This window comes from Sinocyclocheilus anshuiensis, unplaced genomic scaffold, assembly GCF_001515605.1.
Source record: "Sinocyclocheilus anshuiensis isolate Anshui unplaced genomic scaffold, SAMN03320099.WGS_v1.1 scaffold1538, whole genome shotgun sequence".
Lineage (NCBI taxonomy): Eukaryota > Metazoa > Chordata > Actinopteri > Cypriniformes > Cyprinidae > Sinocyclocheilus > Sinocyclocheilus anshuiensis.
Window position 1 is genome coordinate 575,000 of NW_015547762.1, and position 11,494 is coordinate 586,493.

Consider the following 11,494-nt stretch of genomic DNA (forward strand, 5'->3'; position numbering starts at 1 on the left):
CACACACAATCTATGCGTTATTTGTTTGGGCGAAGAGCACGCATGCAATGTCTCCGAGGGGGCAATCGGCGTGCACCATGAGCGTTTTTTTCAAGGAAAAAGCTCCGCTCTCGTTTGTCTCTCTTTTCAAGGAAAGAGGGGCAGCCATCTACTTCCTGCGATTCAGGATCCGCCGCTGCTGAGGCACGGAGGAGAATGAACTCGGGATCGCATGTGGATCTGGCCGATGAGTTTGAAGAAGGCTTTACTTGCCGTGAAGCGGGTGAAGAAAATGTCATCGTGAGGTCATCTATTTAAAAAAAAACAAAAAAAAAAACATGAACGTTATATTTTTCTGGCCATAACCCTCCAGCTCAGGTGAGCCTTCCTTTCTTCCTGTTTTCCATACAGAGATTGAGAAGGAATAGAAGAGGCCGTTTTTCCTCACGCATCCATCGATTCCAGCATACGAGGTATGCCAACATTGAGGCGATGTGCGAAAGCGGTTATGAGAAGATGCCCCTATAGAGATACGCTGGCAAGCTATCTCTCTATGGGTGAGACGTCCTATAAGACTGCCCTCCTTGAAATATTGCTCGGATGCCAGGGCATACGCAGCAGCAGCAGGTCGGGCTGTCGCTTCATTGCACACGATGGTGATGCCCCAACTTCTCAAACATAGCGTTTTGGGATGCACCATTTCCATCTATGGGCTGCTCTTTCAGAGTGCCACAAGAACCCCTTAGAACTGTATTTTAAAATCCATGTTATGGTAAGTGTGCACTTGAAGTCTTTGTACACTTTCTAAAATCCACACTGTGGTAAGTTCGCACGCTAGTACTCTGCGTTCTTTTCTAAAAATCCTGCATGGTAAGAGCTACGCGCAGCAGCCTCGTGCTCTTTCTGAGTGGTTTAAAACCCCGGCTCCGCCTTGGGCACCACTCCTCCTATATATCCTCTGTATACCTACTTAACAGTTCCCTGAGTAGGGAACGAGACACTGCGTCCTCTAGGTTTCTTGCCATGCTTCGGACGCAAGCTTCAGACGAAGAAGTGGATGATGTGTTCTCCTGGTGCCTATTTATACTATAGTCGCACTGGTAGTGATGTCATGGCTGTCGCCGGCCAGCGTGTTGTTGGTGTTTTTTCAATGTATGCTTCAGACACGGGTCACAACGAGGCGTTCCCCATAGCGACCGCTAGAGGACGCAGTGTCTCATTCCCTACTCAGGGAACCATGGTTACATAAGTAACCTGAGACGTTTTATTGCGACTATAACAACTTCACAGAGAAGACCAAAGTGGCAAACAACCTGTAGTACATCTACATCCTTTTAGCTGTAAGAGCATATGTCGCACATACATCATAACCCACACAGGTCCACAACGGCTCAGTGACGGCAGCCATGGGAGCCATAATGAGGCGTAATGGGAGAACAGTTGCTGCCCTCACTGTAGCTCAGGCAGGGCACCAAGAGCCATAATGGAGCCTAATCTAGCCATAACATGGACATGGAACATTTGAGGCAGTTAACCCCAGTCATACTGAGCAAGTCTGACAAATGGATAAAATATATGAAGCCTAAACTCGGAAGCAGAGTACATGTAATAGCATGCAAATGTTCCTCCACCGGGCTTTGTCTAAGAAGAAGCGAGAGGAAAGCTGTAAACACAAGATGCCTTGCGACCTCTTGGGTCTCTCGTTTCAACTCTGGAAAATATGGAAATAAAAGTAAGACAGGAAGCAAAGAGGAGAGCTCCATAATCCTTAGAGCTCCCAGCCAGTCGTCCTTGACCCTTAAACGCCGATACCTTATCTTCAGCCAACCGGCACTCTTTAAATCACAGGTCGCCACGATATATGTACTTTTAGTTGCTGTTCTGGTATCAGTTATGTCTGTGTTTCCTGTTACCGCAGTAACTCAGGCTGGAAGGCGTAAGAGCTGATCTGATATCAGAGGCAGAGGGAACCGGCAGTGCTAATACATGGGGTCTGGAGGGACATATCACGTCGTCCCATGTATCACTTGAATGGCAGTGGGGAATTATTTTTATGGGACACACGATGGGTTGTAATTGCACTGTTAGAGTAGGACGTGATTTAGCATTTGGGGGCTCTGACCCTGAGGCTATGATATAAAAAGGTCTTTGTGCTCTTCCTGAGGGTCTGCTGGGGGATATGAGAGAGGAGAAGTTTTTTACTGAAATCATTCGGATAAAACTTTGAGGACAAGTGCACTATAAAAAAAGAAAAAAAATGCATATTTTATAGGAGATGAAAATACTAAGAAATAATAAGAAATGTGTTTTATTTGGGAAATAAAGAAAAGAAAACCTAAATAAAAAGACCAACTTAGACCAAAATAATTCACCAAAATGTTGTCCCAACTAGTCAAACACAGTTGTCTGAGCAAAGAATTTTAAACTGAATAATATTGATGAAATGTTAAGGGTTGGTGAGTTCCCAGCATGCACGGCAGCATGAATAAATTATATGGTTACTGTATCACTGTTTGTTGACTTTTGTTGTTTTATGATGTTAAAAGATGTCACCGTTCTTGAGGTTTGTGTCACGTTATACATAAACTTTCTAAAACTACATATCTTTGCTGTCTTATAAACATTTACATACATACATGCATATATATACATATATACACACACCGTCTATGTGCAGACATATAGATGTGGCAGCTTTCAAACGCTCTCGTGTGCTTCTATGTGAGCGCTCGGTGAAGAGCGTGAAACGATGATGATTGTAGCCAATCACAGTCATATTTGTTGAGTGCGTGATCGCGATAGCCAATCAGCTGCATTTAAGAATCCGCTCAAAAGCGTTCAAATGTTAGCGGGAAATGGACGTTTTTAAAATTTCAGTACTGACAAGAATCGCGGTTGGTACTTTTGACAACACTAAGATATATACATTATACTTTGAAGACAAGTGCACAATACATGTAAAAATTGGCCAAAAAATGTTATTTGCAACACAGCAAAAGCCATTTGCTGCACAAGAAATCTGTAGTTGCCTTGAATAATTTAACACATGTAACAGACAAATTCAAATTGATAAATCAAAGTATTGTTACTTGTGACAATTTTAAAACAACAGCTAAGAACCTAAAAATTTTATTTTTAGTTTTTAAAAAATTCCTTTTTTTGTTTTCTTAGTTATATTGTGCTCACGTTAAGGATGCATGAAATGCAAAGATGTACTGAATATGCTGATGATGACCCATCCCTCGAGGGGCTGGAGCGAATCTGTGTTTTTGTCCCTTTAATTCATTCTGTCAAAATAAACGCTTTTACAGCAAACATCTCTGAGGCATCATGATTTTTATCACTCCCTCTAGACACAAATCTCTTTTTTTGCTAGTATGTGGCATATTTAGGGGGCACGGTAAGCAACCATCAGCAAGGATGAGCACGGGGGACTTACACCTGTGTCAAGACAAAAACACATCAGTGCTGGTGCATGTGATGGTTGGGGAAGAATGCATATGCCGGCCAAACAATTAGCATGAGTTAAAACCTCTTAATTGTAAAAAAAAAAAAAAAAAGTTTCTACTCAGAAAAGTTAGCCACAGTGACCGGCTGCTTTCGATCATGCAAACTATTCTGCATTCTCACATGAGAGCATGCATGTATATATGTGTGTCTTGTTGTGTTTCGACCGCAGGACGAGCGCAGATGAAGGAGAGAGCGAATCAGCACTCCGGCAGGGTGATTAACGATGTGACTTTTGTTTTGGTGACGGGGAGGAATTCACAGGCCGCACGGGCATTCACAATAATGCTTGTCTTGTCTATTTGGCTGCAGAGAAAGCATTAGTAAGCTCATCCTGAAGAATAGATAAAAAGAGTTACCCTTGAAATGAGCTAGCTGGTTTCACTTAACCAATTTTCTTTGTGTAAATGAGATTTTGATGTAGCAAAGTAGATAATGAAGGAAACTTAAGTGATAACCATATTAAAGACTATTAGAGAGGGAAAACATTTAAAATGTTTGAAGAAATCAACAGCTCAAGGGCAGACAAGTGGGCAAAAGATGACACAATGAAAGGGGAGAGGACTGAGAGACAGATGCCATTTGGTAAATTAGACAGTTGTCATCAGCGTGGGAAATTAACACTTGCCACCAGCCAAATGTGGCTATTTTTTGCAGTGGCGGGTATTTTTGCTTATTATACCAGACACGTGGCATGTTTCAGATTGGCCTGACAATAAATGCTCTTGAAGTTGAATTTTCTTAATTACACTACTGTACACAAGTCTGTGGTCAGTAAGGTTTTTTTTATTTTTTTTATAGAGAAATTAATACTTTTATAAAAAAAACTGCATTAAATTGATTTAAAAAAAAAATGAAGGGAAGACATTTACACAGCAATATATATTTTTTTATACATAAATGAGTAAAACATTTAGGGTATTTCCACCGAGGTCATCGTTTTCAACATTTTTATCAACTACATTTCCAGGCTCATGCTTTGCTTTATATCTCATAAAACATTATATCTCAACACTGTATTACCAGTCAAACATTTCTGAGTGTTAATACCTGAACTCTTAAGCTCTATTGCTCTACCTTGTCCTTCAGCATTCTCAATTCACCTCTCTTGTTCCTCCTGTTCTCCCTTGTGCTCCCCTCCCTTCTCTCCCAGGATGGGTGGATGACATGAATGGAGAGGTGGTGAAGAAGAGGAGAGGAGAGGAGAGCAGTGCTGCAGCATATCCTGTGCTGATCAATACCAGAGCACTAAACCTGATGAGGGTCACGCGGGCCGCTCCACCCACACTGAGAGAGTGCATGACCGCACGTGTGAGAGTGCGTCGACCAAAGAAAATAAAAGGTGAAGATTATGATTGTTTTTTGTTGTTTCTCCGACATGAACAGGGTTAGAGTTCAAGGAAACAGCAGCAAGAAGTCTGGCTTCATACACAGTACAGTAAATGTATGAATGTGTGTCCTAAAATGAATGCTAGCATGAAAAAATCATCAATATTATGATTATGGCTGCTTTGATTAAAAGTCTATTGCTCAGTTTCTGTGTATTATTATTTAAAAATAAAAAAATGGATATATTGCTGTATATAGTAGCAACAAATTAATTGAGTTTAACTAATCAAGTATTAATCAAGTATTTGAATGTGCATTTATTAATTAACTTCAATAATGTGATATGAATTAATGTTGATATTGCTAATATTATATGAATCATTATTATCAACAATATTAATGCTAATAAAATAATATAATATTAAAAACTGTGATCAAGAGATATTATCACAAGTATTTTATTTTAATGTACATTTTAATTGGTTTGAATATTATTATATGGATTATTAAATATTATTTAAAAATAATTAAAATAGAAAACTGTTATTTAAAATTTTGATAATATTTCACAATATTTCTGTTTTACATTCCATTTTTTTTCTTTTTCTTGTTTTGCTCAAATGAATGCAGCCTGGGTGATACATTACATTACATACATACATACAATACATTAATTCAGTATAATTAAAAAAGTTTTTATTAAGTATTTTAACATACATTTTAATAAACTATTTCAATAATACAGTATGAATTAATTATACTGATATTGATAATATTATTAGAATCATTATTAATATAAAAATGTTAATATAATAACAAAATGATTATTTATGATGAGAAGAAATATCAATATCAGAAATATTTTGTTTTAATGCACATTTTATTAATTTAAATAATATATGAATATTGATAATATTATATGAATCATTATTAATATCAATATTAATAATATAAATTAATTAATATTCATGTTTAAAATATCAAGAGAAATAAGAGATGACCTTAAGAGGTGGTCTGGCGAGCCAAGTCCAAGAACAAAAAGACAAACTCTACATTCACAGTAATAAATGAGAAAATCTAGAAAAGAAAGAACAAAACGGAGAGCATGCAATGGGAGGAGGCAGTTTGTATGTGTGTGTCTGTGTACGTGTGAGTGTGCGCACGGACTCGTGTAATTTATGCCCAGGCGTCCATGCTTTACGGCTTTCTTAATTCAACTCCTGCTACTATTAATGTAGTTAATGTTGAGATTATATCTATTTTCTGGTGGCTGCTGGGGATTTACGAGGGCCTTTCCTCCCCCACCCAGTCCCCTCAAACACTCAATCACCAGACACAGCCGCACTGCTGACTACACACTCCCACCCCTCTCCAGCTCGCTGCGCCGGACGCCGGGTCACTGCACGGAAGGGTGAGGGGCTAAAGAGCCCCGCGTCTGTCTGCTCAAGTGTGAGACGGAGAGGGGCTCCGCGCTTCTTCTGCTTGAGCTCTTGGGTGGTGGACTGTGATCGGCCATCTGTGTGTGTTTCCTAACTAACTAATACGGAGAGACTCTTGGCATTGTGGCTTTTTTTAAGCACGTTGTGCATCTGTTCTTTATAGCACAGTGGCAACATTACAGGTTCGATTCCCAGGAAGTGCATGCACTGGTAAAAAGCATATCACAATGCACCACAAGTCGCTTCAGACAAAAGCTTAAATGTAATGTCTGCCAAATGTGTAAATATAATAAGAATGTGGCAGATGGCCATACTCTAAAATACTCTAAAAATAAGCATCACCAACAAATTAATGAATGAAAGAGAGATGGATCGTTAAAAATCTTCCCTTATCTCCTCTCCCCCCACGCTATCTTTCTCTCTTTCTCATTTCCCTCCATCTCTTGCAATATTTCACAATGCGTCAGAGGTTCAAATTGAAAATCCCTTGATGAATCAATATTTATTGCAGGCAGCTAAATGAATGGCGGTAAGTCACCACAGCTCAAAGGCAGTCTGAAGCCAAGCACGCGTCTCACAAAATCTGCATTACACAAATGAAGCCCCACAAACACAAATTCAAAACTCGCTTATCCATTAAAAATCAGAAAGCACTTCCCTAGCAAATCTAAATTACATGAATCAAGTATCACTGACCTGCACACAAACTTGCAAAAATCAGTAACACTTTAGATTACTATGTTGCATAATATCAAATATTTTAGTTGGTGACAAATAATATTTGAGATTTTAGGGCAAAATCTGGATACATATAAAAGTTGTACAGTGCATTTTTTAATTACCTTTTAGAGAGAGAATACACAAACATTTGTACAAACATTTGTGTCATGTAAGACAGTGTAAAGATTTAATTACAGAATAAATTACAGATGAAAAGAGCTAGAAGCTCAGTTACACACACACACACACACACACACACACACGCTCAGTTACACACACACACACACACACACACACACACACACAAATCTAATCAAACTATACATAAACAGTGTTGAATACTTGTGTGCAGGCCACTGAGGTCAAAATGTCAGCATCTCTTCAGTAATGAGCTCAGATGAGAGTCTGACCTGTAGACCTGTTAATCATCTATTTCAAGAGCAGCTGTTACATGTCTGTCGACCAAAATGTTCTCAAACGCCACGTGATGACTACATATACCAGTAGTTTTACTAAATCAGGCATAGCATTATGTTTCCTTGCTATGTAAAATTCAAAAACATATGTTTAAGTAAAAATATATACATATTTTCATGGTTTGATCATATCTAAGGAAACATGCCCATCCTAAATGCGAACAATGAGCAAAAGTAGCAAAAAAGGCTAAGATAAACACATAATGAAATTACCCTCAAGAAACTATTATCAGCTCATATGATATGAACAGGGATAACTACATTAATATATTTAAAACCAATGGACATAAATAGATCAGCTCCCCCAACTTCCTCTCTCTCCAGTAACACAAAGTTACAGCTGCTTAAGCAGCCAATCAGATACTCAAAGTGATATCATGCACCGAACCTGCTTGAAAGGACCAAAAAGAAGTGATTTTGTTAAGCACTATCCACTCAAGGCAGTGTAAAGCATTCCTCACTAAGGCAGAAAAGACCAGAAAGCCAGTAAAAGAGAGCAAGAGAGATAAAAGAGAAGGTTATTTTGTTTAATGTGGCACCCTTCTTAACATATAACACCTTTAATCCACACTCTCTTTTTTCTACATGGCTAAGCCAGGCCCACACAGCAGGGGGATTTATGAAGATCATTTTAACTCTGTAGATAAGAGGGGGAATAAAAAATTTACACCCATACGCATGAGTGCTTCATTTACACCCTAAAGTGAATAGGATTTCTCAGTGGCCTCCTATCAGACTAAAGCTAATGCCATACAGGCACAGCAGTGACCCCTCTTCCTTCTCTCTGTCTTTCTATAAGCATTTACAATTTAGAAGCTTTCCAACCTCTCTTAATTTTGCTTTAAAGGAAACTTGTGTCATTAAAGACGGCACGCGATGAATGGTCGGGAAGCAACGTGTAGTCTGACATGTTTCTTGTCCATGACACGACAAGATTTTAGGAGTCAAAATCGTGTAATCTGACACAGTGACTATCGTGATGGACAAAAATATCGTGTAGTCTGAACTCACTAGGGGTCGTTCACACAGAAACCGTTTTTTTTTTTTTTTTTTGTCAATTGGCTGCACTTCTTTTAGATTGTTTATCCATCTAAAAATGTGCTAGAATATGTCTTTGACCGTTGAGCTCAAGTCTTCCATATGCAACGTGATCTCATGAGAATTTTTATGTATTTTACGTAAAATGTGGTTCTACAAAACGTACATTTACTTACGTTTTCACAGACACTGAAACATACAATACAGCATCTAAACATACAATGCTGACATGTTTACATCATTTAAACATACAATACTGACGGTATAAAAATCTAAATCGCTTATCAATAAAATTATAAAAAACGCATGGATACAAATATCTTAATGATATAAAAGATTAATAAATAGTTTGTTTTTTTTAGCTAAAAATATGTAGCAAATTTTACATTTTAAATGTTGTAACACATCAAATTGTAAATTTCAGCAACAAAAAAAAAAACGTGGAAAAATGTACATTTTCTCCTTGAAAACATTACGTACTAATACCTACGTATAAACAATGAGACCAGGCTGGCATATGACACAGTGATCTAAAAACACAGCACTCAAGTTAAAAGTTGAGACTTAATTTTGTCATATAAAAAAACAATTTCAAGGCACCATTAAAAGCTTGTGTCTCAGTGACTTCCCTGTGGGCCATCCCGTAGAACATCTTTATGGTGTAATATTATGGTTCCAGTAATAGATTACCATGACGAGCGGCACCTTCTCTCTGTCATTATCAGCAGTGATGAGGCAGTTAGTTATGGTTCTATGTGGCGTTATTAAGGGCCAGGCCGTTATTTAATGTTTTATAAGGCACTGAGACACTGGTAAAGACACTGAATGTCAACAGAGAGGTTTTAATCAGGCTGGTAATTGGTTGTGCCGGGCTAAGATTGTGAGCGGGATGCACGCACACATGCAAACGCAGAATTTATGATAGAATAAAGCCATTGAAATTAGCTTTGTTGAGGTGGAGACAAACAGGAAGTGGATTAAGTGCTGGTCATTTCCACCTCCACCAGAAAAGCACCCATCACTTACCTGGCAGAATGCACTCTCTTGACCCTGTAGGAAAGAGCGGGGTTGTGGTGGACTGTATGGGCTCTGCGTGTGTCAATCTTGTAGCGTGTTTTGAATACCCTATGCGATGCCGGGTTTTGCAATGACGAAGATAAGGGTGCTGCAAAGGAACAGACAAATCACAGAAGTGAATTAATGGTTGACATGTCACTTCACTGATCAATAAAGCTTAATCACCTAATGATGCCTGCTTGAGCTATAACGAAGTCATTAGTTGGTTTGCATAAACTCTAGAGATAGATACTGTTCATATTTCACACACACACACACACACACACACATACACGATCATCTGGCACTTTTACACTTAGTATAAACGTGTTTTGTATCTGGATAACTTGCATTTGCAAAATAATGGCGTTTACATAGAAGTTATGTTATTTACAATATTGATAGAAATTCTTTCCATCATTTTGACAGATTAAAAAATATTTTGTGGTTTCAGTGATTCAATCACAATGTGTCTTGGGTGCAATTACCCTTGGCTTTTAATGTGGTTAAGTGTTATCGATTGTGATTTGATCACTGAAAACTCATGATATTAATGCCAGGTCTAAAGGGAGCCATTGCTAGACAGGAAAATGCAGCACTGAACACAGAGGGTGTCATCTAAACTGGCTCTGTGAGGTCTGAGTCTTCCTACTCCACGGGACACACACATTTAGACATACACCCATTGGCGCACACAAACTCTTCCTCTGGCAGGTGCACTCCTTAATAAGCTGCACATGGAAAAATGACTGAATAACAAAGGCTGAATTTTTATCAGCCTAATAAATCATATCTGTCTCTCCACCCCAGCCCCTTCTTTCGCTCTCCCTCTAAGTCTTATTCCTTATATCATTTCACAGATCCATCAGAGAGGCGGAGGAAAGGATGTGCGGGAGAGAATAAGTGTGGCTTTTATTTATTTCTTTCTGTATTCATTTATCCATCATGTTGCTTTATGAGTGGCTGGGCTGAAGTGACATGCATGCATGCGGGCTGAGTAAAAGATGGACTCGGCATGGTGGCTTTCGCTCGTTGCCGCTGTACACCAGAGCTAAAAACCCCAAAGATTTATTCCCAGCAGGTACAATTTCACATGTTAGACAAGCCAACGGGAGAATGGAATTACTTAAAGATTTTAAGAAAATCAGAGAGGGTTAGTGGAGGAAAAATACAGAGTAGAAATGCTTTGGCTGAAAGTTTATTTTAATAAACCATTTACAGCTGTTTATGAAAAGGTTGTATTTGTAAGCAGATGGTAGTTCCGTTTAAACTAACTATAGGTGGCGCAGATTTGGCAAGAGTAAATTCTTAGTTGTGCTTCTCTAAAATGCAACAATGATTTCACTAAATGGATTAAAAGTAGGGATGCATCGGGCCCGATACTGAGCTCTTGTACTCGTACTCGTACTCGTTAAAATGCCCCGATACCAAACGCCGATACCACACAGCATGTGATAAGTGCCATATTCAGACAATGAAACACCGACAGCAGAATGGAGTTATTAGAGATTAAGGATGTCTACGAAGTATATGTATGCAATGAATATAATGTTAAACTTTCAGTATTAACGCCTGTATAGCTGACGTGCACGAGCTGATAAGCAAAGCACGCTGAGTGGATTGTGCGCGCGGCGGCGCAGATGCGCGAGCTTGTCGAGTGAATATGCCTTTCTCACAGACATCACTGGAAAGCTTGTAGTTCGGCCGGATGTGTCAAAAACAAGTAACTAAAACAATGCACAAGTTACTTAACGGTAGAGAGAGAGAGAGAGAGAGAGCGAGAGCGAGAGAGAGAGAGAGAGAGAGAGAGAGAGAGAGAGAGAGAGAGAGAGAGAGAGAGAGAGAGAGAGAGAGAGAGAGAGAGAGAGAGAGAGAGAGAGAGAGAGAGAGAGAGAGAGAGCGCGCACTTCTGTTGTGTGATCTTTGATGTTCGCTCACTTAGCACACGCA

At 39.0% G+C, this 11,494-nt stretch overlaps 1 protein-coding gene across 1 annotated transcript in view; it reads right to left on the reverse strand.

Annotated features, from left to right (window-relative positions):
- LOC107704522 (zinc finger CCCH domain-containing protein 3-like) overlaps window positions 1–9,650 on the reverse strand; it is a 32,677-nt gene extending 23,027 nt beyond the window's left edge. The window contains exon 1 of the mRNA XM_016507460.1: window positions 9,515–9,650. The gene's annotated coding sequence lies outside the window, so the exon portion shown is untranslated. The remainder of the gene's footprint in view (window positions 1–9,514) is intronic.
- Window positions 9,651–11,494: the final 1,844 nt, after the last annotated feature.